Source organism: Petromyzon marinus, chromosome 9 (assembly GCF_048934315.1).
Source record: "Petromyzon marinus isolate PM22_M1 ecotype Great Lakes invasive population chromosome 9, UKy_Petmar_22M1.pri1.0, whole genome shotgun sequence".
NCBI classification, from domain to species: Eukaryota; Metazoa; Chordata; class Hyperoartia; order Petromyzontiformes; family Petromyzontidae; genus Petromyzon; species Petromyzon marinus.
Window position 1 is genome coordinate 11,378,003 of NC_133675.1, and position 27,892 is coordinate 11,405,894.

The 27,892-nt window shown below is 43.3% G+C and overlaps 1 long non-coding RNA gene across 2 annotated transcripts in view; it reads right to left on the reverse strand.

The window, feature by feature from the left end:
- Positions 1 to 4,609: 4,609 nt before the first annotated feature.
- Positions 4,610 to 27,892, reverse strand: part of LOC116940538 (uncharacterized) — a 46,202-nt gene continuing 22,919 nt past the window's right edge. For both annotated transcript variants that reach the window (XR_012941326.1, XR_004402557.2), the window contains exons 2-4: positions 10,820 to 10,908; positions 8,511 to 8,672; positions 4,610 to 4,805 (exon numbers count right to left, since the gene is read on the reverse strand). This is a non-coding gene — a long non-coding RNA (uncharacterized LOC116940538). The remainder of the gene's footprint in view (positions 4,806 to 8,510; positions 8,673 to 10,819; positions 10,909 to 27,892) is intronic.

Sequence of the window (27,892 nt, forward strand, 5' to 3'; positions counted from 1 at the left end):
CGCTAATTTCACGCTTCCCCTCCGAAGCGACGCGTGGGATTTGAGCGCAGACTTTGAACCGAAACCGGGTTGCGGCTGAACTCTCTGCGATCCTCTGGGAGCCTTGAACTTGGACAACCTCGCCCAGAATGGGCCCGGCGACCTTACAAACACCGAGGGCCCGAAGCAGCAACGCATATTTTCGGGGCTTCCTCGCTCTCGATTTATTAGATTCTAGTAATATCGCATAGGAGATATATATATACAACATATGTAGGTGCGGTAAGATAAGAGGAATGCACACTAAAATAGTCGTAGTGAGATGAGAGAAGAGATATGTGAATAAAATAGAGGCGAGGGTGATTCATTTGCATGTGTATGTTCAATAGTTTATTATTTGGGGGGGGGGGGAGGGGGATTTGAGCTGATATTTCATACACCCATCTTTTCTATGAATCCGGGGTCCTTTGACTACCTGGGGCACTGCGTTTTTTCTTCGTTTGCGTAAGCCTAAGTGCCACCCCTGAGGTTACAAATATAGTTTAGCTATTGGGTTTCTTTGTTCACTGAGTGGAATATTTTTAACTCCCATCATCCTTTTGTATTGTTTGTTGTTGTAATACTCTGACCCTCTCATACTGGAGATCTGTGAATAGAGCTTCATAGCTCATCGGATTCCTCCAGTATAAATACAGATTCTGAATGGCACACAGTGGCCCTTTTCCATTCTACCTCCAATGCCGCCACCGGTACACGCGCCCCAAGGGTCATAGCAGTATTTTTTATTTGTATCTATTTGTCCATCAGCTTCAAGATTATTGCTTTGCTAGGTAGCAGGCCCCTATTGTTGAAGCCAAGCGTGACAGCACCGGTCTCACAACAGGATGCAATCTGATGTGAAGAAACACATTTTAATAAAATACTGTATGCCCCACACACACACACCATCGTCATTCAGCAGTGTTACAATGTTTGATATTTACATAAGGGACAGATTTTGTTTGAACAAAACATGTGGAAAATTTTACACTCATTTATTTGTCCGGATTATGTAATGAGTTAAGATAAGTGTAGAATAAATATGCAATTGTACAGCACTCAATGTGGAAAATACTACAAGCCTGTACAATTATATTCTTGGTTCTTTCGGTAAAGTCACGTAGAAGGGAAACAATAAAATAATAAAAATATAAAACAATAAAATTCTCACGACGTTTCAACTGCAACACAAGCAATCATCATCAGGTGTGAAAACCACAGCAAAAACATTTGAAAAAAAGAGACGGTTTATTAACGTTAGCACCACGGAGAGCGATTTGACAGTTTGTTCAGATGGACGAGTCCATCTATGTTCGGAAAAGAGGAGGGGGAGACGAAAATAATTGATGCGGTCTGAAAGCCACCGTAAGCGTGAACAATCAATAAAGACCCGAAATGACTTATCAAATCCTTCCAATGATTGCTAAGCCAGAATCCATCTTCTCGGTTGAAATTGTCTCTGTGTTTGTATATGTGGATAGCCTCATGAACGAATCTCTCATGGTAGCCAGATGGCTTGCAAAGAACCTCTGTCTTGGAGAAGTCAATGTACCACTAGTTAACAGACTATATTTGCTGCTGATTGTCTTCACTTAAAATATATTTGAAGTAAAAGGATGTTACTGTATGATAAATTCGTCATGCATTCTTGGATTTACACGTGTATAATAATTCAATAATATTAATGTTTAGTTTTATATACCACGAACGTTCATGCAAATTTTATCTCACAATCGCTGAGAAACCAAATAAGCTTGAATGTGGCCAGATGGTGAGCTGGCACCATCTGGCCTCTATATATTACTATGTTTTCATTCATTATTGGAGGAAACTGGAGAAAATGTAAACATGCAAGGGGGCAACACTCTATCCCATACAGAAGGGACAGATCATATACGTATGCACTTTTCTGTAACGCCTTCTCCTGGCAAGCCAGGGTATGGGCACCTCGACTCTGACAGGAAGAGAGAGCTTCACAACATATGTGATCCAACATCCTGCACCTCGACAGGTGCTGGATTAGAGGTATCGGCCACCACCGCCCAGCGAAGACCATTCGACAAGATAAGTCAGTGTGCTTGGGCAGGACACGTCACGAGAAGAAATCATGGCAGAGGTCAATAATAGTAACGGAGTGGCAGCCAAGGAACAGAACTCATCCAAGAGGATATCTATTTCCGAAGTGGAGAAATGAACACCGCAAGCGGGCAGGTGCAATGTGAATTGGTACGTCGCGAGATCATGACAGATGGCGGCATATTGTAGAGGCCTTCATCCAGCAGTGGATTGATCATAGCTGATCATAATGAACATACCCGAGGTAGATTATTGCCCATAAGTTACCATGGTGATACTTTCTGAGATATGACGTACAATATGTATGTTATGCAGCAAAAAATCTAATTCGTTTTATAGATAATTAACAGGATCAAGGTTTCACCGTGACCAGTGCCACACAAAATAGGGAACGCAACATTCCAGTTTTTGTGAATTTTACACATTAATGTGGCCGTCAAACTGGTACGTAATGGCTATTCTCTTGAGCAGGGGCATCATCAAATATTTAACAATCTTAAATGGACGAAACGGCCGAGTGTAGTCTTCCTCCCTGGACTGACGTGCTGCACGATGCTGCACCCGCACTGGGAGAGAACTTGTCAGGGAGACATCCATCGCAATCCATTAAAGTGGTGCAAAAGACTTGCTCGATGTTTGTCCAAATTCCAAGAACCCACAAGAAGCCACGATCGATTCTAGGCCCCTTATGTGGTGAAGGCCTCTCTAAAACTTGCTCTCCCTAAGTAGCCAGTGAAATATTCTCTCACCCCCCCTACCCACCCTCTTCAAGCCACCACACTGGGAAATGAGCACCAAATTGACGGTAATATTTTGATCAGGAAACTAGTCCAACCGCAATCCTGCCAAAGCCCAGGAGCATTGCTAATAACTCCTGTTGTGGGGCATTCTGGGTAATAAAATACATTATTCAGCCTCTGTTCTGTGTCTCCATGAGTTTGCGTGCTTCAACAATTGCTGGAGTTTAAAAGGCCAAAAGGCCCTTAAACTATATATTTTTCATTTTAATGCGGAGAGACAGAATAGGAGGCGGATTTAAGTTATGGCTGCACTGTTAATGATTTCAGTATTCTCCCTTGATGCAGTGAACCGCTTAAATATATGTAACGTTAACAGTCGAGCCCATTAAACTAAAAATAAATTTTATGAAAAAAATATTGTAGTTATCTAATATGACTGACAGGCTGATGAAAACATTTCCTATCTCACGTATACTGCTGTGGAACAGGTAGTTTACAATAAAAATCCACTCAAGTGGATATACATGTTATATGTGTGTGTGTGAATTTGGCCAGAAAACAGCTCTGCACACATCGATGAGACACACGTCTGTAGTTGATATCCAGAGTGAAACTAATTCTGTGACATGCCCGTGCGTGTGTATATTTGTGCGGTATCGTAGCGGTTAGAGCACTGTGCCACCGACGCAGCGACCCGAGTTCAATTCCTGCTCACGGCCAACATCCATGACTATTATCTGAATTGGTGCTAGGCCTCCGCTAGGTCGACTCAGCCTCAACCGAGTATCTGGTGCGGTGTGTATAACATACCTAGAAATGAGACAAAGGTTGTGCTACTGGCCACCCACACCCTCGTGTGCCTTGCCGGCTTTCATTGGCGCTCACGAACAGCACTTGCTCCAAAAGTCTGCTCAGGCTATACGGGTGATCTTTGTCGTTGCATATATTTTGCCAAGACAACTTGACCAGTCGCGGTTGGTGCTCATTGGAATGCACAAAGCAGTTATCGTCGACAAGGGAACGTGTTTCTGCCAGCAAGCGGAACCTGTTAAATTTCACAACGGCATGTGTTAATCCTTTAAAAGGGACAGCATTCTGTTTTTTTTTAAAGTATGCGGTAAAATTGAAGCCTTGTTGGTGGTCGTTGGGCAAAACTGACGTGACTCGTGACCATTCTTCATCTGGATACTGTACCAATCACATAATGTGGGTGCGTGTGTGCAGCTCCAAGTGAAAAACGCATAAAAGGGACTATTATTTGGTATTCAATTCTTTAGTAATTTTATGTAAAGTTAACATTTGATTATATCTTTGTATGCGTTATCTAATTTGGATACTAAACTATTCCATGCTCATTCATGTGATTTACCAAGAGCTGTGATGATTCATTCCCAAACCATTCTTGAATTGTAATTATTGAGGATAGTGATTGAGAATTGTATTTTATTTGACTCATTTTTACCGCCTAATTTTTATTGCTTAACAAACATGTTTGTCCCATTTGTCCAGTTTTGTTTACTCCATTATCCCATCAATGCAACGTTACACAAATAATCCACATACATTTGCATACTCAGTGCATACATTATTTGCCAAGGTACATTATTCAACCAAATCTTTCAAATTGTGCTAAGGAAGCGAAGATGATTGATGGTGGCATCAGCAGCAATGGCTATAATAACCTCTTGAGTTTTACTGTGAGCATAATAACCGGTTTAAATTGACGCGTATATATGGAGATACATCATCTAAAAACTGAGGCATGAACAATGATAAACTTTGATTCACCAGTTTATTGAGCACAGATGATGATTAACATGATACATATGCAGGTACACAGAAGAAAGGTTTTAACCAGGTTATATTATTTGCCATTATATACAGGTTCATAAATATGGACATTGCATTTTATTTTAACAAAAGCTGAAATATGCGCAATGAAGCATGAAGAGATGCGTGCTTGGAATTCCACTGAGAGACAGAAATAGCAACACGCGGATTAGAGATTCAGTTAAAAAAAACTTCACATTGACTGTTATGAACAGTGGGCTTGCGCAGGAAACATCGCTAGAATGGATGATGGCCGATGGTCAACTGATGATGGAGCGGCCGCCGCCAAAGGAGGGAACATACCCAAGAGGCCGTCTACTGCGGAGATGGAGCAATGAAATAATCTCGGGTGCAGACGCTGGATGAATTATATCATCACGAGATGGCAACAGCCTTGGTGAAACCTTCATTCGGCAGCGGATAGAGCACGAGCCAATAATTAAAATGACGACGCATGTGCCGGGTGTCGTGAAAACTTAACATTTCCCGAAGAGCCAATGTCCTTGCGAGGAACTCAACTGCCCTCGAGAATAACGAAGCCAGTGGATTTAAGTGTGAATATGCAGGAGGCACATATGAGGTCCTTTAAAAAAAAATATTCTGTCTGCCTTTCTCAGCACGCTAATGCTCGTTATCCAGCTGGTGGCCCTCAATTTAAATAGGACACGACATGTTGTGTGTGCATTGTGAATATATCATTTCTGACAAGGCAACAACAACAATTAAACACACTCACCTGTTTGCTATTCACGTAGTTGTGTGAGATAAAGATTACAGACGTAATGCAATGTAGGCTTTATGAAGAGCCTCATCGCAACCGCATCTCAAGATGCTGTTAAAAACAGTGGTACGTGTGCATCGCGTAAATCGGTGTTCTTCACGAATCCATCATCAGTGTGTGAAACCACTGGGGGTTGACAGCAGCATGATGATGGTGATGATGATGGGGGAGGGTTTTTACTCTTTGTGCATTGTCGGGAGCCGCACGAAAGGCCATCGGGGGCCGTCAGTGGCCCGCGGGCCTTGCCATGAACAACAATGGCGTAAGTACTGGGTTACAGAAATATAACGCTTAGAATTAGCGATGTAGTGGTGGATCAGGTACAGAACATTGATTTTTACATTAATCGAATTATGCCTTTAAGTTAGAGGTAGAATTATGAACTTTTCCAGGGGGGGGGGGGTGGTCCTGAAATTTGTATATTTTAAATAGGTCCTTACATTAATAATTTATAATAATAAAAACATTGAATGTATTTTCTCTGCCATATATATAAATGAACTACCAATTTTTCAGGTCTGGGAGGGGGTGGGGAGATTCCCTCCTCCCCCCGGATCTGCCACTGAGTTCGAAATAAATTGTCTACAATTACAATACAAGATAATGATACAGCAAACAAAAATGTACAACGGACAATTATGTGGGAAACAATCCAATGACATTTTGACGAAAAGTATAAATTTTGAGACAAATTCTTACGTAGAATAATGACAATTCAATAAATGTCTGGATCAATTACTAGCTACATAGTTACAAAACACACATCTTGACAGTGTATTAACGTACATAAGAACAGTTTATAGATATTTGGGAGGAGCTCTGAACCCAGGGATCTGAGTTGAATTCCCGACCACAGTTAACATGAGTGGCACGTGATATCTAAACCGGTTCTTGGCACTCCGACACCCCATTCCTTCAACAACCCGCATTGACCAGCGTAGCAAAGTATGGTCAAACAACCTCCATGAGCAGAAGGCATGGGACATTTTAATCCAGCGGTGCATTATACATTACTATTATTATCACATTATTATACAGAAAATAGCAAGGGATATCACCAAATCACCCCACCAAATCGCTTTGGAATTTGTCAGATATCATCATATATTGGAAGGTGAGCAAAGTTGGGCCTGGGTAGTGCTTGAGTGGGTGAGCACCATGCACAAAACAGATTGCCATAGGGCAACGGGGCTATGTGGTGGGCAGCAGAGGGGCAATGCAGCGAAATCCATTGTTGTACCGTACTTATAAGCCTTCACCAACACACGCTAACCAATGAGCTGAAATATGGTCAGATAACTCCCAACAATAACCACTGCGTGGAGAGATCCTCATCCAGCGGTAGATTGACAAACAGGCTTCATATGTAAATAGCAAAGAAATGCACATCCTGAAAATTCCGAACAGTTTACATAACGACAAAATCCACAGAAGAGCCCTTTCAGATCCCATGACTTTGCCTGCATTAACATTCTTAGAGCGGCAGCAAGTCCGAGATATTTGTGACAAATAAACATGAAGTGTCTGCCGGGCATGTCACTTTGTGTTTGCTGTTTGCAGCAACACCATCCCTGCTGCAAAAAAAAACCTGTTGTCCTTTCACCATATCTTAGGAAACACTAGTGGGTGTTGCTACCATCTATTGAAAGTGTAGCAGGCTCTGTGGAAAATTCGCTGAAATGCAAATGTGGTAGCCATAAAGAAGAGAGTGGTTATCTGGTCTGGCCCTCCTGTTTGTGTCTTTGAACAGATTCTAATTGATCCTATTATTCCCATTAGTGTTGAGATTGTCACGATAATTTTAGTTACGAGCGTGATAGTTATATAATACTGGCTTTACTACCCGGCTTCGCCCTGGACTTGGGTTCACCAGGCTCGGCCGCCTTTGTCTTCCTCAGTGGCTATGTTCACACACCACACCAATTACTCGTTTGAGGCTGAGTCGACCTAGGGGAGGCCCAGGACCGGTTCAAATAATCGTCACCGGTGGTGGCCGTGAGCGGGAATCGAATTCGAGTCGCCAGGTTCGTAGCGCGGCGCGCTAACCACTACACTACAATGCGTTACGCTTCCACACACACACACACAGACACACACACAGACACACACACAGACACACACACACAGACAGACACACACAGACACACACACACAGACACACACATAGACACACACACAGACAGACACACACAGACACATACACAGCGCGCTAACCACTACACTTCAATGCGTTACGCTTCCACGTGCGCGGGTCACGTGACAGATTTGACGTCACAGCTCACTTGCCGTGCAAAAAAGAAATGCATTATTGAGCTCCCCACCCCCCCAGAAAAAAAAGTGTATTTTAATAATTTTTGCATGGTATACAGTCTGGAAAATATAGTGAGGATTATGGTTTAGGGGTTCGGGGGTTTGGGAGAGGTTGAGGAAGGGAGAAGGGATGGGTACGCTCAGAAAATTAACAAGATGATGGGAAGCGAAGGGAGCTATTAGGAGTTTCAGACGAACAAAGTGAGAATATGCTTCATAACTATAATAAAATAGTCATCATCTGTTCTCAATCAGCTGCTAGATTCAAGTTCATGTTTGCTGCCTCGATTGTAGATTGTGTACCTCTATTTATAAAACCAGCCTCGTAATAATAACTTGAATAAGATGATAAATGCTGATGATAGACCCCATTAAGTCATTTTGTTTGCATTTTGTTGCATTTTCTTTGTCAATGTCCACGTTTCCGCATCCACATATCAGAGCGGGCAAGATACACTGATTAACAACTTTTTTTAAAATCTGCAAACCAAACTAGTTACGCGATCAGCAGGTTGTGCGTGGCGGGGTAAAAAGTGTGGGTAATGTCACCTCTTCCAAGACCCCTGGCCAGCGTGAAAGCGTCGGCCAAAATACCCTCCAGGGGGGCTCTCTAAAGATCCCTCGAGTGCAGTGTCCTTCCACCGGCAGTGACGTAAGCAAGACATTGCAGGGCTGCACCTTTAACTTTTTTTAAAGGTAAATTTGGCGCAAATTGTTGGATGTGCTCGGAAAAAAGAGAAACTGCCTCCTCTTACCACGGGCGTGCTGCTGACGACGACGCTGCCACACTGGCCGGAGGGCCCGCGGGAAGCCGGCATCCCAACAAATCGCCCTCCGTCTCGTCCGCGGCGAGGTTGGCTTCTCGGAGAGCGGAGACCGGTGCCAGATCTTCACTTCTCACGCGAGCCTCCTCGGCACTAATTAGGCGGAGGCGCACGAGACGATGAGCCGAAGTGACACACGGAGACACAATGCCCCCACCCCCCACTGCGTGCAGGCACACTGGGGGCCCGGCGCGTTACACATCAAAACCACGGGGCCATACCCAGCACGGCGAGACGCGCAGAGGTTGCAACATGTCTCGGCTCTGCGAATTATTTAACTTTGGGGGAACAGATAAATAAACATATTTGACTGCATACACAAACATTGTGATTGTGCAAGATTTAAAAAAAAACACAGTATAGTTATTTTTTATTTTTTCTCTGAAGGGCGCTTGAGAATGGCACGGTGCATAGTGGTATATTAAAGTGCTCTTTATATCTGGGCCACATTTAGGCAAGTATGGGAAGATGTCATTATCAGCCCTGATCTATCCACAACTGGATGAAGGTCTCCCCCAGCCATTGCTATCTGTCAAACTCTTGCGATGCCCGTCAAGGCATGAGCTGATATCACCAATTTCATCTCCCTGTTGTATGCCCTCTAACGAATTTTACAATTTTGGCTGACATTCCATTGTTAGTTTTAACAAATGGCCATTATTCCTTCTAGAGAAGTGATTTTGCCCGAGCCCACTTTACATTTTTTAACAGTTAATGTGATGTCTCTATCCTCTCCGATCCATGCGGCCCTCTGCTCGCGTGCAGTATTCCCTGCTTCGTTGCGTCGCTCAAACGCTTTTGTTCCATTTTCTTTGTCAATGTCCGTGCTTATGATCAACATGAAACAGTGGTATAAGGCATATAGGATGACGTTAAATGTTTGAAAAGGGGTACTTAAAAATGTACATGCATTATTGTCCATTTAAATGCATCACATGCAGCCTCTTAAACGAGCATTAATGTATTATTGAGGCTATTATTATATGTGGCGCAATAAGGAGCTGCGGAGTGCAATAGCTTTCACTTTGACGGGGAGACATAAAGTACAGTATAATGTTACATTGTATACATATTGCAGTTTAAGAAAAAAATAGTTTTTTTTATAAATAGGACAGTTCTTAATAAAGTGCTAAATTACCTTCGTGCAATATTATTAATATTATCACACGAAACAGTAGGGCTAAGTGAGAGTATAAGGGCAATGACGCGTTATTTAAATATCAAAGGAGACCTGTATAACCCAATAAGACTAGCGACGGACCAAAGTGAAGTGACTTGATGTGGCAAGGGCGTTAGCTTGGCCCTGCCGTCCCATAATTAAGATCAAAACGTATTTAATAAGTGCGACAGTGCTTTTGCGAGAGATTATTCTTTCATGAAAATTGTTTTAATTGAGTGCCACTTACACGGAAATTCGTCCCATCCCATTCCATCTTCCAAGACCTATTTGGATCATTCAACAACCTTTAGCGGTAAGGTCATACACTCTTCGGTTGAACGCCAATTTATATCCATCCACAGGCTGACTGTAAAGCCACTTCAGATGGTGCCGCTTAAATGCCCACTTTTACTCTGCGCATTTAAAACTGTCAACACGTTATGAAAATATGAGATGCCGCGCTAAATGTTCTTATTATCTGAATGCTGCTCAAAAATCACGCATTGCAATTTGAATTCGGCACACTTCGCGAGAAGGGATAAAGGTCCGATGCTCAAGAATGACGGTGGAGTCGCAGTGAAAGGAGGGAACGTTCCCCTTGAGAGGATGGCGACCGACGAGACGGAGCAAAGAAATCAGCCAGTGAGTATGTGCTCGGCGGATTACGACATCCGAGGATCATAAGAGATGGCGAAGGCCTTCTTCCTGCAGCGAATGGATCACAGATGATGATGATGATGATCATGACGAATTTGTGCAGGTATCTATCATTTGTATCATAGGAAGAATTACTTCCCAAGATATTTTTTTATATGTCAGTTTCATTTGGGATGATGCTCGTTGTGTAATCATGTTCAGGAGGATGCTGCTTTTAGAATGTTGCGTAATTCTGTCTTGATTATTTATGTTTGACAGAAAACTGGAGCATCCACTGCAGATGAATGCGATATTGCAACAGAGTCGATTTTGACTTTGGAGCAAAGTGGCAGCGTTTGGACTACATGAACAGCCGTTGGAAGAGAGTGGCTGCTGCATGTGTGGTGGTCACTCTGTAAACACGCACACGCTACACAGTACCTACCAGAGCGGGGTCATTCATAACCCTGATTGAGACCCCGCCTGAGGGGTAGAGGCTGTAAAGTGTGTGTGGGATCCCCCGGAACCCTGCTCCTAGGCAGAAAGTGGGATCAAACAAGCACAGATTGGTTGGGCTTCCTGTGGCCAGAACCCCTCCTGAGGGGAGGGGGCTGCGAGGGATCTGTGATCCCTCGGGACCCCGCCCCTCGGTGGGGGAAATCGTATAAAAGGTGGGCTCCTGAGAGCAGGAGGCAGTTCGTCTCAAGCCGAAGCCGAGGAGCCGCCTGAAGAGGAGATCCTGGACCCCAAGCCCTGACGTCCTTCTGAGGGCCGGGGCTCAGTGTGGTGCCAGTGATCAGCAGGCTAGGACCCTGAGGTTCCCTCAGCCCGACGCCCTTCTCAGGGCCGGATCTGGACGGGCCAGTGGTCGAAGACCCACCGGTGCCAGCGGTGGGTCAGCCTCCCCTAGGTCCGGCTAGCCGGAGGGCTAGAGTAGTCGTTCGACCCAACGCTAGAGTAAGCTAGCCCGGAGGCTGTACCTCCCTAGGTTGTGGGTAGAAGGGGCCGTTACCCCTTCGTGTTAAGGACCTAGTGAATCGTTGTTAAGGACATCAATAAAAGTGTTTAATTCCGACTCCGACTCCATCTACGACTACTACACATGTAAGAATGAGTCGCAGTGACAATCTCGCGCAAAGATAGAAGCACTATCGGTTAGCACGGGGGCACTCAATACAAAAAAACGAGCTGCAGGCAAAAACAAAACTACAGAGACAACTTGCTACCATGTGGTCATTACATCAGTCATGGCAACCTGCAAATTGGATCATTTTATGGCTCACTATAAGCAGGCTTATGATTTTAAATTGCACTGGTTTTAAAACTACTCTCTAAAGCATTATTCATTCCAGTCCCATGATGTCAGTTACATATATAAGCTATTTTAGCATGTTACGGCCTGCAATAACAATGCCAGTTACATTCAAGGCTACAACTCCTGACATAATTGTGCGTGGCTTGTGTCTGTGGTGTCACTCCAGACCGATGGGAGGATGAGTTTTGGGGAACACTTTACCAGGGGTGTAAATGATTCGAGGTTATAATTCAATAAAAAAAATATTTTCCTTTAAAAATGTTAGTGAACATAGTGAATGCAGGGGTCGAGTGAACTAATTACACACTATAATCTTAGTTTTTTTTATTTTGTTGTTTCTCTTCAACGTGACTTTACCGAAAAAACTAAGAATATGAATTACTGCAGTCACGAAAGCTTTAAATCAAAATTTAATTACACACTCTTTGGTTCTTTCGGTAAATTCATGTAGAAATAAATTAAATTAAATAATAGAATACGACGTTTCGATTGCAACACAAGCAACCATGTCTATGTTTTGTCTCTCTCTCAAATTTAGCAATCTTTGGAAGAACGTTAATCAACCAGTTGGGGTGTTGACTTGTGTTGGCCGACTCTCTGTGTTGTATTGCATTATATTTCCAAGTTTACTGTGTTTGTTTTCTCATTCATTTGTACCTGATGATGGTTGCTTGTGTTGCAATCGAAACGTCGTATTCTATTATTATTTAATTTAATTTATTTCTACGTGAATTTACCGAAATAACCAAAAAGTAATTCCTGCAGTCACGAAAGCTTCGAATCTAGTTTAATTACACACTGCATATATAGGAATGAAATACATAAATTCGTACAGGTGCGAATGAATCAATTGCATTGTTAAACCGCTACACTTCACTAAAGCACGCCGTTATTTAAAAAAAAAATCAGAAGTTTTAATTAATGCAGCCATAACACATGTCAGTAATCAATATTTTAACCCAGCATGCATTTAAGAAATGTAATTCTACGTATGATATTAAGGTCATCTTTTCAACAAATCGCCTGATGTTGTTTTTTTCCCCATGACTTTCAGTCACGGGGGATGAGGGACCATAATACACCACGCGAGTCAAAGTAGGTTGGTGAAGGTGAGATGGGGGCCCCAGGTCGGTTCAGATATGATTTGCCACTGACATTAGCTGTGACCAGGAATTGAATCGAAGTAGCCTTGTTTAGAGTGCAGTGAGCTAACCACTGTGCTACGGTACCTTTCCACCCATACGTATTTACGCGTTGAAGTTATTGATGCGACAGTAGCAGTGGGAATATAAACTTGGCCTTTTAATGTTTTGTTAAACGTCAGTTTATAATTCTAAGCATTATTACTTTATACATTTTTCATTGCATTGTACGTGGTAATTTCTATTATTTTAGAGCCACACGAAGTGGTTTGCGCACTGCGCTATGAACCCGATGACCACCCTTTAAATCTTGGTCACAGCTAACATCAGTGTTGAGTGATATCTGAACCAGGCATGACTACCTTGTTTTAACAATTCGTACTGCCACAATTAGTGAAGTATGATCAAGCAACCGTCAAAACTGATAACGAAAAGGGAGAACTTCATCCAGATGTGGATTTACAAATGGCTGTCATATATTTGTGCGTAATTATTTTTTTAGAACACGGTTGTCCATAGTACTTTTACGAAACTTTCAGATTGAAAATGCTGTGACGATTGCACTTCACGCGTTGTTCGTAAAGATTGTATTTTATTTCGGATGACGCATCAGAAAATTGGAAGGCGCCCCTGTAAATTGCTGACAGGTGCTCCCACACCCTTTCATGGAAAATGGCAGTTAAGAGATAACATCTCAAGCTCTGTGGCAAAATAGTGACATCGCCTACATCCCACAATAACCAAACGTGGGATTGTTTTGCGTTAAGTGAGCAGAACCTTTCCTATAAATCCACATCCAAATAAGCTCCTTGACATTATCTCGCTTGCATTTGACACCTGCATTTGATGTAAAATGGGAGATAGAAAAAAATATATAATTTCATGCCATTGTCTTAAAAGCCAAATAAATCACTCCGTGGCGCTGTGCTTGCCTGGTCAGGCACTTTAGCAATCTTTGGCAGCCAGTCAATGGTAACGAGACGACTCTTCATCATTAGTTATGGTATCACCGTGCCGGGAATGGGTGCTGGATGGGGGTTGCCAAGGTGGTAGTGGTGGTGGTGGGTGAGGGGCGACTGTGGTGTAATGTTTTTTTGTATGTTACAGAAAATCCATCAGATAACAAATGCGCAGGCTAATGGCATGGCGAGGCACGTTCATCACATTAGGACTTGTCTGCACAAGACCGGGGGGCATTGCGAACGATGCTGCTCCGTGTGCCAGGTTTACACAGTGCCAGGTTTCCACAGTGCTGGGTTTCCACAGTGCTAGGTTTCCACAGTGCCAGGTTTACACAGTGCTAGGTTTCCACAGTGCCAGGTTTCCACAATGCCAGGTTTCCACAGTGCCAGGTTTCCACAGTGCCAGGTTTCCACAGTGCTAGGTTTCCACAGTGCCAAGTTTCCACAGTGCTAGGTTTCCACAGTGCTAGGTTTCCACAGTGCTGGGTTTCCACAGTGCCAGGTTTACACAGTGCCAGGTTTCCACAGTGCCAGGTTTCCACAGTGCTAGGCATCCACAGTGCTGGGTTTCCACAGTGCCAGGTTTCCACAGTGCCAGGTTTCCACAGTGCCAAGTTTCCACAGTGCCAGGTTTCCACAGTGCTAGGTTTCCACAGTGCTGGGTTTCCACAGTGCCAGGTTTACACAGTGCCGGGTTTCCACAGTGCTAGGTTTCCACAGTGCTAGGTTTCCACAGTGCCAGGTTTCCACAGTGCCAGGTTTCCACAGTGCCAGGTTTCCACAGTGCTAGGTTTCCACAGTGCTAGGTTTCCACAGTGCTAGGTTTCCACAGTGCTAGGTTTCCACAGTGCCAGGTTTCCACAGTGCCAGGTTTCCACAGTACCAGGTTTCCACAATGCCAGGTTTCCACAGTGCTAGGTTTCCACAGTGCCAGGTTTCCACAGTGCTAGGTTTACACAGTGCTGGGTTTCCACAGTGCCAGGTTTCCACAGTGCCAGGTTTCCACAGTGCCAGGTTTCCACAGTGCCAGGTTTCCACAATGCCAGGTTTCCACAGTGCTAGGTTTCCACAGTGCTAGGTTTCCACAGTGCTAGGTTTCCACAGTGCCAGGTTTCCACAGTGCCAGGTTTCCACAGTGCCAGGTTTCCACAGTGCCGGGTTTCCACAGTGCCAGGTTTACACAGTGCTAGGCATCCACAGTGCTAGGTTTCCACAGTGCCAGGTTTCCACAGTGCCAGGTTTCCACAGTGCCAGGTTTCCACAGTGCCAGGTTTCCACAGTGCCAGGTTTACACAGTGCTAGGCATCCACAGTGCTAGGTTTCCACAGTGCCAGGTTTCCACAGTGCTGGGTTTCCACAGTGCTGGGTTTCCACAGTGCTGGGTTTCCACAGTGCCAGGTTTCCACAGTGCCAGGTTTACACAGTGCCAGGTTTCCACAGTGCTAGGTTTCCACAGTGCCAGGTTTCCACAGTGCCAGGTTTCCACAGTGCCAGGTTTCCACAGTGCCAGGTTTCCACAGTGCCAGGTTTCCACAGTGCCAGGTTTCCACAGTGCTGGGTTTCCACAGTGCTAGGTTTCCACAGTGCCAGGTTTCCACAGTGCTAGGTTTCCACAGTGCCAGGTTTCCACAGTGCCAGGTTTCCACAGTGCTAGGTTTCCACAGTGCCAGGTTTCCACAGTGCCAGGTTTCCACAGTGCCAGGTTTACACAGTGCCAGGTTTCCACAGTGCCAGGTTTCCACAGTGCCAGGTTTCCACAGTGCCAGGTTTCCACAGTGCCAGGTTTCCACAGTGCTAGGTTTCCACAGTGCTAGGTTTCCACAGTGCCAGGTTTCCACAGTGCCAGGTTTCCACAGTGCCAGGTTTACACAGTGCCAGGTTTCCACAGTGCCAGGTTTCCACAGTGCCAGGTTTCCACAGTGCTAGGTTTCCACAGTGCTAGGTTTCCACAATGCCAGGTTTCCACAGTGCCAGGTTTCCACAGTGCCGGGTTTCCACAGTGCCGGGTTTCCACAGTGCCAGGTTTACACAGTGCCAGGTTTACACAGTGCCAGGTTTACACAGTGCTAGGTTTCCACAGTGCTGGGTTTCCACAGTGCCAGGTTTCCACAGTGCCAGGTTTCCACAGTGCCGGGTTTCCACAGTGCCAGGTTTCCACAGTGCCAGGTTTCCACAGTGCCGGGTTTCCACAGTGCGTGCCAAAATGCACACTTCGGCACGCAGGCATCAGCAGCCACGTCACCGTCCAGCGCGGTTCGTGGCCGAGCGGTAGAGCGTTTGCCACTCGTTGCAGAGGTTGGAGGTTCGTGGGCCAGTGGCCGCCCTGGTTAATACTGTGTTTTAACCATGAATGCGTCGCGTCGTCTGCTTCAGAGAGGACGTTAAAGATCCCGTGACGTTACAAAAATAACGTAGGCCATGCATTCCGTCACCATGGTGTAAGTTTGCCAAAATTGATAAGTTACGTGTAATTACTGAACTTATTTTGGGGAAACCACATAGCAACATTGCCCCAACTGGCATAATAATTATTCTTATTTGCCGGCCAGTGATGTGTAAATCTTGTGTTTCACAGGGACAGCTGCCGCTGGGGGTACTCTTGTCGAGGCTACAGCAGGGCACTGGAGCGATTGAGACGAGATGTGATGTCAGGTGCTTTGATTTAATTAGGCATTTAAGTGTTCTATACGTGCAAACATGTATCCTTAATATGTATCCTTAAAGCGGGGGAATGTTGCTTAAGACATCACAGTGGTAACAACGCATTGAAATGAAAACCCCCGCTAATTTTTCACCTACACGATATGTATTGCTGAGCAAAATTTTGGCCAGGATGAGCCATTGCTGCTTTATTCATATTATATAAGTGCATTGATTGATACTAATTTACTTTTAAATTTGATTAATTTGGTTCACATTCATGATTCAAAAGTGTTTGAGGCCAACCCATTTCAACGTACAACACACACCAATAGGAACAACATTATTTTGTCAAGTCAACCCTCCTTCTCAATACATTTTTCACATAATTTCTGAAGCTTTTGGATACTCTCCAGAAATAACTTTCCTTCCAGCCCATTTCCTGTTTCTCTGCACAGCCGCCATTAACTCTTCATCTTCACCATCGTCAAAATGCTTCCCACACACATGCGCCTTCAGTCTGGGAAGCACGTGAAAGCCACTGCATGCTGCGTCTGGAGAAAATGTTAACTACCTCGCCTGGTATACAGGAGGTCGTGAGTTCGAGCTTGACGCCTTTTCAATTGGAGTTTGCACGTTCTCCACGTGATCGCGTGGATATTTCTCCGGGTCCTCCAGAATCTCTCTCCACATTTTGAAACATGCATTTCGAGCATTTGGCTGCTATAAATTTCCACATTATAAGCCATTTCATAGGACTATCATTTGTGGCCAGGTCGCTTCTGAAAAAGAGCTACACTGTATAGCTCAGTGGACCTTACTTGGTAAATACATATTTATTTTCGTTTAAGAGGCAGAATGAAGGAGTTCCTGAAAATGGAATTCCTTGCCAAGACACTTTTATGCAGAAACGAGGGCGTGGCTCTCATCTCTCCACGGCGCTTTCCATTGATTGACTCATACAATTAACTGAGAAAGTCTCCACAATAATGTATCGCTGACCATCCCCTTGTGTGGCATGAAGTCAACATGTGACACATGTTTCAGTGCAGACATTACCTGCGCAGCACTCTCAATTGAATTTAATGGGTTGTTTGAGATGTTGGATATTTTCACTGCATGGTTTGCATGTGAACTTGGGATCGTAATGGTGAATCAAGGTATGTCCATCGTTACATTAATTGCCCCGTAAATGTATGCCAGTCTGCCTCGTGAGATTGTCGAGGGAAGTTATCGGACGTTCGCGTTTGACGTCGCATGTCAACATTCTTGGGGACCCAATGTGCATGCAACCATGTCCAAGGTGTTAACTAACCGAGCTACAGTGACATGATAATATTCCAAAACCACGTTTCGCACAGCCTTGGAATTTTCCTCATTCACCACAGACCACCCTGACCTGGGGTCATCTCAAAGTGTCTTTCTGCCACGAAGATATTCTGCAGCCAAACGTTTAACTGCTGCAATCTCTCTGTACACCATCAACATGCATTCATACATTTCCCATCAATTGAGTGTTTTCTAGCATAAAAAAATGAATGGCAGTATTTGAGCTGCCGTGTTCTACCTGCAATAAGCAAAGCAATCCAGAATATGTTGGTCTGCTGTCTTTTCCAGTTGTTTCCTCCAACAATTGTTTTATTAATTTAAACATGTCGTACACTTGACTTTTTTCTTGCTCAAATTTAAGTGGAACCCAACATTACAGCCTTGTTAGTTTAACATTGGTATTATTATTGTATGCTGCTCATTTCCATCGTTCGTAATAATCACTGTGTTTTCAATGGCAAATCGGAGCTAATTAAACCCTCCATATATGTTGACATCATGATTTCTCACCAATTTTTTAAAAGCATATAAAAATCCAAAACTAAACCAGCATCACTACCACCCCTACAAAACAAACATAAAAACACAGGTTGTTAGAATTATGATCAACAATAACTGCAGTTAAATGAGCCCAGCAAACTGCTTGTAAAGACTTTGTCACAGCCTATGTGCAGCATGCATGACTCATCTGCAGTGCGAGCACGATAAAGTTTCTTATCAAAACCGACCCTGGATGTGTCTGCAGTGGGCTCAGGTTGTCGCTTATTGCCTCTGCATTCTGCACCAGTCCTGCATAATGAAATGCGACTGCCAGCAATCAGCCTGCAGTGTGCGCCGTGTCAAACGGTTGCCCGACTGGCGCTGGGTTTGACAAAAGGGTTTGAATTCTGTGGCCAACTTTCTGACGCCTTCTACATTTTGCCCTGAAAAACTACGTTCGGAATGAGTTAGCTGAGTACCACAGTGGTTTTAAATCTCCAGTCCCCACTACCTTATAGTACAAGGATGGGGAAACTTGTATGGCATAAAAGCTAACACCACTACGATTATGCTGGTATTTGTTTTTTACATTTCAGTCCCTGTTTTTGGAAAGTCCAAAGATTAGTTGTACACACACATGAACAACAGCAGTCATTTTGCTACTAAATGGCGGTGACATCATCACGGTGCTTGTGCCAGGCCAGGTGCACTTTAAGGTCACGTTAAGTGTCTAAATCTCGCAGACAGGAGGTCATGGGGGTGGGTGCTTGACCTAATTTTCCACACTGGTCAGGCGTTTCTTTGGAAGATGTATGGAGTGTTCACACTTTACCCCACCACGCATGATCTGCCGATCAACTAACATTGTTGTGTAAGGTGCTAATAAAGATTAAACCGACACAAAATCCCCAAAAGCCACCATCTTATTTTAGCAGATTGCACCAAGGGGCCTACAGCCTGCAGGCCTCTCCTGAGGATTACAAATGGCAGCCGGTTCCTTACAGACTCACCCTGGAGTGAGATGGATAGGGACAGGTCAGGCTTTATAAGACTCGAGCCTACCAATATACATTCTGGTGATCTGTGTCATCAAAATGTGCAGTTTCAACATCACAAAAAGAGTACAGAGAATGGAGTGGTGGTGCAGTGGTTAGCACACTACGATATGAACCCGATGGCCCGAGTTCAATTCCCAGCCATGGCTAACATCAATGGCGAGTGACATCAAACTGATCCTGGTGAAGTATGATCGAATCTATAAGACTGACATGGCACCGGGAGACCTACAACCAGAATTAAGCTGACAAAGGCTTATTATTATACCTGGATCTTAGTTTTAGGATCACTGATTGGAAGACCTTAATCTCTAAATTGTATTTTTTTATCAGTCATAGAAAATTCTCTCCTATGGAATTTCAGCAAAACAAGGACACACACGGAGCATAATATTTGACATCGGAAGGCAATTCATAAATGCTATGTTTCCATAAGGTTTTATGCATTTCCCAATACGCGGCGCAATGTACAATGTTTTACTGGAATGTACACTTATATCGTTCCAAATGGCCTCCCAGCCTGTGCATGAATATTTCATTGTGTTCATCAAAACACAATGAGGTTAAACATAGATCACAGAAATGCCTGCAGTCCACGGGCCAATAAAGGTGACATAAAGCTCTGACCCCACTGCCAGTTGCCGTTTTATGACAATTTCTGACACCCACCGTTTTTACTCTGCAAGCGCCCCATAAATTCAGCAACAGGCCTCGACGCAATAATCCCGTTATGCTCATGACCTTCCACTGATGGGCGAAAGCAAAAGGGTCATGGGCTTATCATTGCCCCACAGATCGCATGCCACTGGACGCGAGGGGGAGACAGGCGTTAGATCAACAAAATAAGATTGCCAGCAGTGGATATTTACATTGCAATGGATGGTTGATTTGACCGATGACACTTTGCCAGGGTTAACACTGCATGTAAACGTGGCCCCCTAATTAAATCTGATAAAATACCCATTTTTTTACGGATCTTGCAGTGTCCTAAAGATTCAGTGTCCTAAAGATTCAAATTTTCCGCAGCATTAACAAATAATGGGTAATGCATCGGAACCTACTGAAAATAAATGTTAGCTTAGAATATAGAATCATATTCTTGATATTTATTGTTCTCAGAATTTTTGAAACGAGAAATAAATCATTTGAATATTTTATTTTATAACATAGCTATTTAAATTGCTACAACTAAAGAAAATAACAAAATTAGCGATACAATATTGATTTTTAGATACCGTTTAATTTGTAGTATCTCACATAGCACAAGTTTAGCACTGTATGGAAGCTTTTGGGATGAATTAAATAATTTATTGCCACAGGATTAGATCTTTAAAAAACACACACACAACCATAACACCCTAACTAGTGTGGTGAAGTATAGTCAAGTAATTAACGTGAATACGTGTTGTAAGAAAGCCTTCATTTAGCAGTGGATTTAGAAAAAGTTGTAAATTATTCTTTTTTCCAATCATTTGTAATACACCATGTGAATAAGGACTGTTCGTAATTCACAAAGAAATAGACACTCACTAGCAGGGGCGTAAAATGTACCAATCCCCCCATGCATCTACCCACAAACAATGATGAATTGTTTAACACGTAGGCTTTCGCGACCAATATTATTCTTAATAAAGATTTTTGGGTTATTTATAAATGTGTCGCAACCCTCCACCACCCGTCACGGCCAATCAGTAAAAAAAAGTGTCACGTTGACAAAAGACAAAATAGTTCGCTACTTTAGCCCATCGGTGTGTTGAAGAGTGAATCCACAACATTTAATTTTGTTGAGTACGACGTTTCGTTGGTAATTACATCCAGCATCATCAGGCAATACACCGATATAACACGCATCGAAAGTGGCGGAAATAATGAATGGGAGAGGCCCCGTTTGTGCCATTCAGATTCAATAGGTCCCCTTCGAAAAGCTTCGCATGCTGCTCAATCCCTTGGTATGGGAACGTGTACGACTTCCCTGCACGGACGTTCGAGTGACTGTAGACGCCACCGCATCGTACATCTGCGCACGACTGCAATTAATATTGGAGAGAGAGAGAGAAAAACAAAAACACACACTTCGGGAGCGGCCAAACCTTTGATTCGCAAGAGCGAGCGTCACGCTGGGCCGAGGATGTCTTAAGGACTACGGGCAGCGAGCACGACTCCTCTCTCTCCAGCACGCGCGCATCCAATATTGATGCCCGGTTTCATAAAATCAGTGTGAAGTCTTTCCTTTTCATTAACAATCTGCTTCGCGGACGCAGTCGTTAGCAACAGTTTCGCACCAGGACCCCATATGCTCGCTGCACATATTTACACGCGTTTTAGGGTCGCTTTGAATGTTGCTTATGTTTAACCTGTACAACTCCGTAAGCAAATATTGCACCTGATCTCATCAAAATCTTGGAAGCAAAGCAGTGCTAATCCTGGATGCTGCTTGGATGGGCAGCCACCGTCTATAGAACAGGTGTTGTCGGCTGTTGTGGGGCTGCTTTGCCAGCAGAGGAATACAGCAACATCCATTATTGTGCTGTACTACGTTCCAACATCTATGGTCTATGCCCTCACCAACCTGCACTGCTCAGCATGGTGACATTTTCTCAAATAACCCCCACAACATGCATCGTATGGGGAGGCCCTCATCCAGCAGTGGATTGACAAAATGGTTGCACTGGAAATACAACAACAACGTTGTTTCCCTGTTACGACACAGACATGCATTTACACATGCACGCGTGCATGAGGACACAAACACAATCATCTCTCCGTTGGGAACTGTGTGATATTCAAACAAGACCGACACGGTGGTAAATGATGCAAAACCTCTTTGCCATTTAGGTGTACATTTGTGTTTATTCCTGGCACCACACAAAAGACGAGGCGCATCGAGAACAGAATTCACCGGCTCTGGTTTTTTTCCGGAGCCCTGCAGGAGCCACGTTTATTTGCGCTTAACACGACCACTCTCTCCTTTTTTTTTAAATTCAACGTATTAAATCAAGTGCGCAGTAAAGTGCACAGGTTACCTGCCATTGTTTAAAGAAACTATTTCATTGTCGAGCTTTCCAAACTTACCTTGTGTGCACCATTATTATTTTTTGCTGTGACTTACTGAGCAGGGCATGACTTCATTATCATCAAACAAGCATAATGCTGAAAAGCCGGTGGACTGGGAAAATGTACAAATATATTTTTTTCTATTACTCTGTGATATTGTAAAGCTCACTGACAAGCTTATTGAACCCCAATGTGGCTTACGACACATAATCCAAATATATGTTTGAAACGACACCATCATCTGGACAGGTGCAATGTAAGGAAATTTTTGTTATATCCACAACTCGTGTTTTCCATAAAACAAAATTTATATTGAGGAAAAACGAGTGATTATCACTGTTGGAGCCGTGGACAAAATGGATTACAAACATAACCCACGCTCTTTTCATTTCACTTGTAGCAGAGAGGAGGATGATGATGGACCAGACTTCTATGCTACGGTTCTCGGAGATTTTCATTACACGGATTGAAATTCATTACACATGCAAATTCATGCAGCGATCCGTGCAATGTGCCATGAAGTCAATACGAACGGGATCCATAGTTTTGTACATTAAGTAAAAGCAAGACATACATCTTCAATCTGACTGTTTAAATAACATTTTATATTCATGATTTACGGTACCAAGACCTTTCACACAACAAAACAAAAATCCATTAAAATGCTCACTGATTATTTTAAAGATAGGGAAAACAGCAGCTTAATGCGTAGCCCCTGCATGATTAATTACAATATGCCTTGGAGTGACTAAAACTAATTAAGAAACACGCTGAAATGTGTGTTATCGGTCTAAGCCAGATATCACAACAACCCAAACAGAAAAAAAAGCAATCTGTCCTGAGCAAGCTCTTTGTGAGCAGCGTGCCCTTGAATTAAGAGCAATAAAGCATTTAATGGTAAATTCATTAATGCTTTCAGGCATTTATCATTCATTAATTCACTACATTTACAAACAAATACATGTTAAATATGTACACAGTCTATGTATGAATGTTAAACCTCTCAGAATGTATGCACTGTATGATTCATTACTAATTATTATTATATGTTTACTACGTTTACCATGATGACGATCGTATTTACAGCAAATTAAAATTTACCTAATTTGCCAATGTGGTCAGTTTAATACCTTGTAAAACAGAGCTCCCTTCTAGAAGTTCCTCACGCTTAGACAACCATGGAATAGTTGCAGAATCCGGGTTCTGGAGGAAAATCAGGGAGTTTAAATTATTGTAAAGATATTTAGATTTTCCAGCACCACCGTGCGATCAGAGAGATTTACACCGCTGTAGAGCTGACTGATAAGATTTCATGTGATCCTTCGAGATCTAAGAAGTGGATTTTAAAATATCAAAATGCAATGCATTTTTAGGGAGCCTCCCAACTGCGACCATTCGTGTCTGCATTTGAAGCAATTGGCGGGACCCCGGGGTCCCATCACTGCCCCGGGGTGGGAAAAACCGCGTAGCGACACGAGTCTTGTTGCCTTACCGACAACAAAACTAGTGGTCAATCGATTGGCCTCGTCGAGAGCTACTCGGGGCACTAAGTTTCGTAAAAAGTTGAAAAATTACATAAAAACGTAAAATTAACTGCCTGGGGGGCGGGCTCGCCTTGGCAAAGAAGCTGAGGATCGACGGCTGACCGGAGGGCGTTGTCGCCGCGCGCGACTGCGGTGGACGCCCCCCGGAGCTTGCGTTTGGCCGGTGGGGTGGCGCCCATCGTGTTGATCGCCGCCGCCTGCTGGCGCTTGTTGACGCGAACAGGGTCCGCCCGCAAGAATGAACAGCAGCCCTGGCAGGGTCCATCCGGTGTCCTTGCGGGATCACGAGTGGGCGGACTGAAAAATAATAATTGTTGACCTGATTTTTGCGGGACCCTAGGGTCCCGCAAAATGATTCATAAGTTCATTTCTCCTGTCAAAAAGGCACGAGTGTAGTGGTCGGAAAGACTCGGCCGGCAAATTGAGTGCAGGTGAAGAGACCGGTTTACACTCAGCCTGAACTTGCGTCCAGCTACCCATGCCTCGAGCTGATAATTCAACTTTGAGCAGGCAGCAACGTCACTGCTGATTGCGCGTGCTTCTTTGACACGCACCTTTGTAGCTGCATGTGTTATTATTTTTTCAAAGTTTCCGGAACCTACGCATTGACCCTTGTGTTCCAGTCATGTGGAAAACGCAATGTTATATTTCAAGTGCCCACGCTGAGACAACGCGGGCTTGAAGCCAGTGGGCAAATCTGCATTTCACTGGGTACCGGAGGCACGGATTTGCGCAGAACGGCACAGCAGCAGCTACAGAAGGATTACACATGCAAGATTGAGATGAATTCGAGCTTTGCAGGATTCAGATTACAGCATCGCATGGAAATGGTGCGTGGAGGCTTTCATCAAGCCACGATTTTATTCACTGCTGGATAAAGGCATCCACAGGTCACTGCCATCTCTCGTGGCCTTGCGACGCAGCGAACGATCTCGTCTGAGTGCGTGAGATTATTTAATCGCTCATTCTCCATCGTCGGACGCGGTCCCTCTATTCTCACCAGTCACGCGCCTCCGATTAGCACGGTTGGCCACGTATGGTGCGAAAGACGTTCAACGTACATACAAAGGAGTGTATGTCCATTTAGTAATTCTCATCCTTAGCAGCGGTGCATCATCCTTCTCAACCCAACTTACTTTTCTTTAGTCGCACCGATGTTGATTTTTGTTGTCAAGTTGAGTTTTTCGAAGTACTGAAACCTGTTTTTACTTACCAGTTTATTTAATCATTTGGATCCGGGTTTACTTGTAATAATTGTCCTTTGTACACATATATACTGTACTTGGATGCGTGCTCCAGTCGTCTCTCCAACATCTATCTTAATTTGTTTATTAAACCAAATTCGCAACCTTCTTGATTCCGTTTTTCAATAATTTCCTGTACTCAAGCTCTTTTCCTCCAGATTTGTTTTAATGATTACTTCAATCTTGGAATCTCAGATGGCTGTATTTTTATCCTCCATTTCCGTTTTGGTTTTATGCCTCTCTTAAAAAATTCCCGCACTGACGAGCATTATGAAGGATGGTCAAACACCCCCCATAACCGGCACTGCACGGAGAAGCCTTCGTGGATTTAATGGTTTGACGAAATGTTGTAAATTATTCAAATAAATTGATGTCAATATTAATGTTGCATATTTATCGTTTATTATTGTGAACGCAAATATTTACTCTCTCGGTACTAAACCGTGATTAAGGGACAAGTACAAATATAAAAGAAGCATGCAAAAAAAAACAGATCTTATTTAACCAATTAACAAACAATGCCTTTCCTCGCCTCTGTGATAAACATGACTTATGTATAACATCCAGAACTCTCGATAATCGTGGTCGATTGATGGGATACAGTGCAAGCGTGGCGTCAAATGTTTAAAATAAAATATTGAGCCGTGGGCCAGGATTACTTTGCTTTTATCTGGTGGGGATTAGGTGAGCATTAGCGGAAGGCCAAGTTATCGGCTCAGCACAGGGCCCACAGCGTGGAAACTGAGATTACCGCATGCAATCTAATTGTTTTTCAAGAGGAAAACACTAATCAGGAGCACGTGCTGTCTGTTTAATTCTCACGCGCATCTCAGCTGCTTGAGAACCGGCCAGAGAATTGACTGAAACAATGGTTTACGCTCGAGTGCCTACTTAATTATCAACATTAACTGTGGCATTTAGGACTTGTTTAATCGAGGGTTTCATAGATTTTTTTCTATGAATTACTAAAAGTGATCAATGTTATGCTATGGAGTGTTAGCTATTACTGCATACATATATGATATACATGTTTTTTATGAAAAGCTGAACATTTAAGTATTATATGATGAAATGTACCAACTAATAACCTTGTAAGTGGACTGAATCAGCTTTCTACTCAGGCTAGCGTCACACTCCAGAGATGGAGATTGGATTTGCACGGTTGGCTACGTACGGTGCGAAATAACTTTTTCATACATATTGTGTATATATTTGTTTCTTAGCGTGAGACATGCAGAAATGTATAAATGTTTGATGATATGGCCATATGATTTAAAACCAATAATTATCCACGCCATGCTTTCTTGGTGGCTCAAATTTGAACACTTTGGGTTTGTATGTTTTCGTTATAAGCACATTTAACTAAATGTGTGCGAATGTTAGCATTCTATTTGTATTATATGTGTCGAGTGTACTCTTTTACATATGCACGTGCAAATATATTTAATATAACTAAACTATTATATTCTTTATTTTACCGGGTAATGCCCACTGAGCTATTTAGCTCTTTTTCAGAAGCGGCCTGACCACAAATGATAGCTCAGTGAATTGGCTTATCACGTGGAAATGCATAGCAGCCAAATACTCGAAACGCATATTTATAAATGTGGAGGGGAAACCCGGATGACCCGGAGAAAAATCCACGTGACCAAAGAGGGACCATGCAAACTCTAAATATATAGCAAGCGTCAGGGTCGGGATCGAACCCACGGCTTTCTGTATACCAGGTGAGGTAGTTAACATCTCGCCACCACAACATCCCCACATATGACAGTGTATATTGTTATATAACACAAAGGGGTGAAAGTGATGGAGTGGTTAGCACACTGTACTGTGAACTTGGCTATAAAAGTTTGATTCCCTATCCATAACTAAACTTCACTTCCTCGACCTCCGCTGACCACCGTGGTTAAGTATGGTCCAAACAAGGGCTATCAATTTATTATTTGTATGCAAGAATCACCCTAAAATAAGTGAATGTACAAAACACAGTTATTAATCCATAATATAGGGGTTTTTTGGTCGCGAAAGCCTATGTGTAAAACAGTTATATTCTTAGTTTTTTCGGTAAAGTCACGTTGAAGAGAAACAACAAAATAATAAAATATATATAAAACAAGAAAAAAAATTCTCACGACGTTTCGACCATAACTCAAACGGTCATCTTCAGGTGTGTTGGTTTGCATAAATTTATTTTTAAACGGCGCATTTATTTATTTATTTAAAACAACGTTAGCGTCACGCGCAGCGATTTGGCAGTTTGCCCAAGACTAGTCCATCTATATTTTGAAAAGAGGAGGGGGGAGACTAATTTTTTTATAATGTATGCTGTCTGAAAGCCACTGTAAGCGTGAACAATCAATTAAGAACTGAAATGGTTTATCAAATCTTTCCAATGATTGCTAAGATAGAATCCATCTTCTCGGTTGAAATTGTCTCTGTGCTTGTATATGTGGATAGCCTCATGAACGAATCTCTCATGGAAGCCAGATGGCTTACAAAAAACCTCTGTCTTGGAAAAGTCAATGGCATGTGAGCCTACTGAATTAAAACAATGATCTGCTACGGCTGAGGTGTTGGTCCTACCGTGTTTAAGGTCTGCTTTGTGTTCACGAATGCGGTCCGAGACATGGCGTTTGGTTTCTCCAATGTAACTACTACCACAGAGGCAACTTAGTTTGTAGACACCAGGGTATTGTATGTCCGGAATCACATCTTTTACAGACGGAACCAGATCACGGATTTTATGTAAT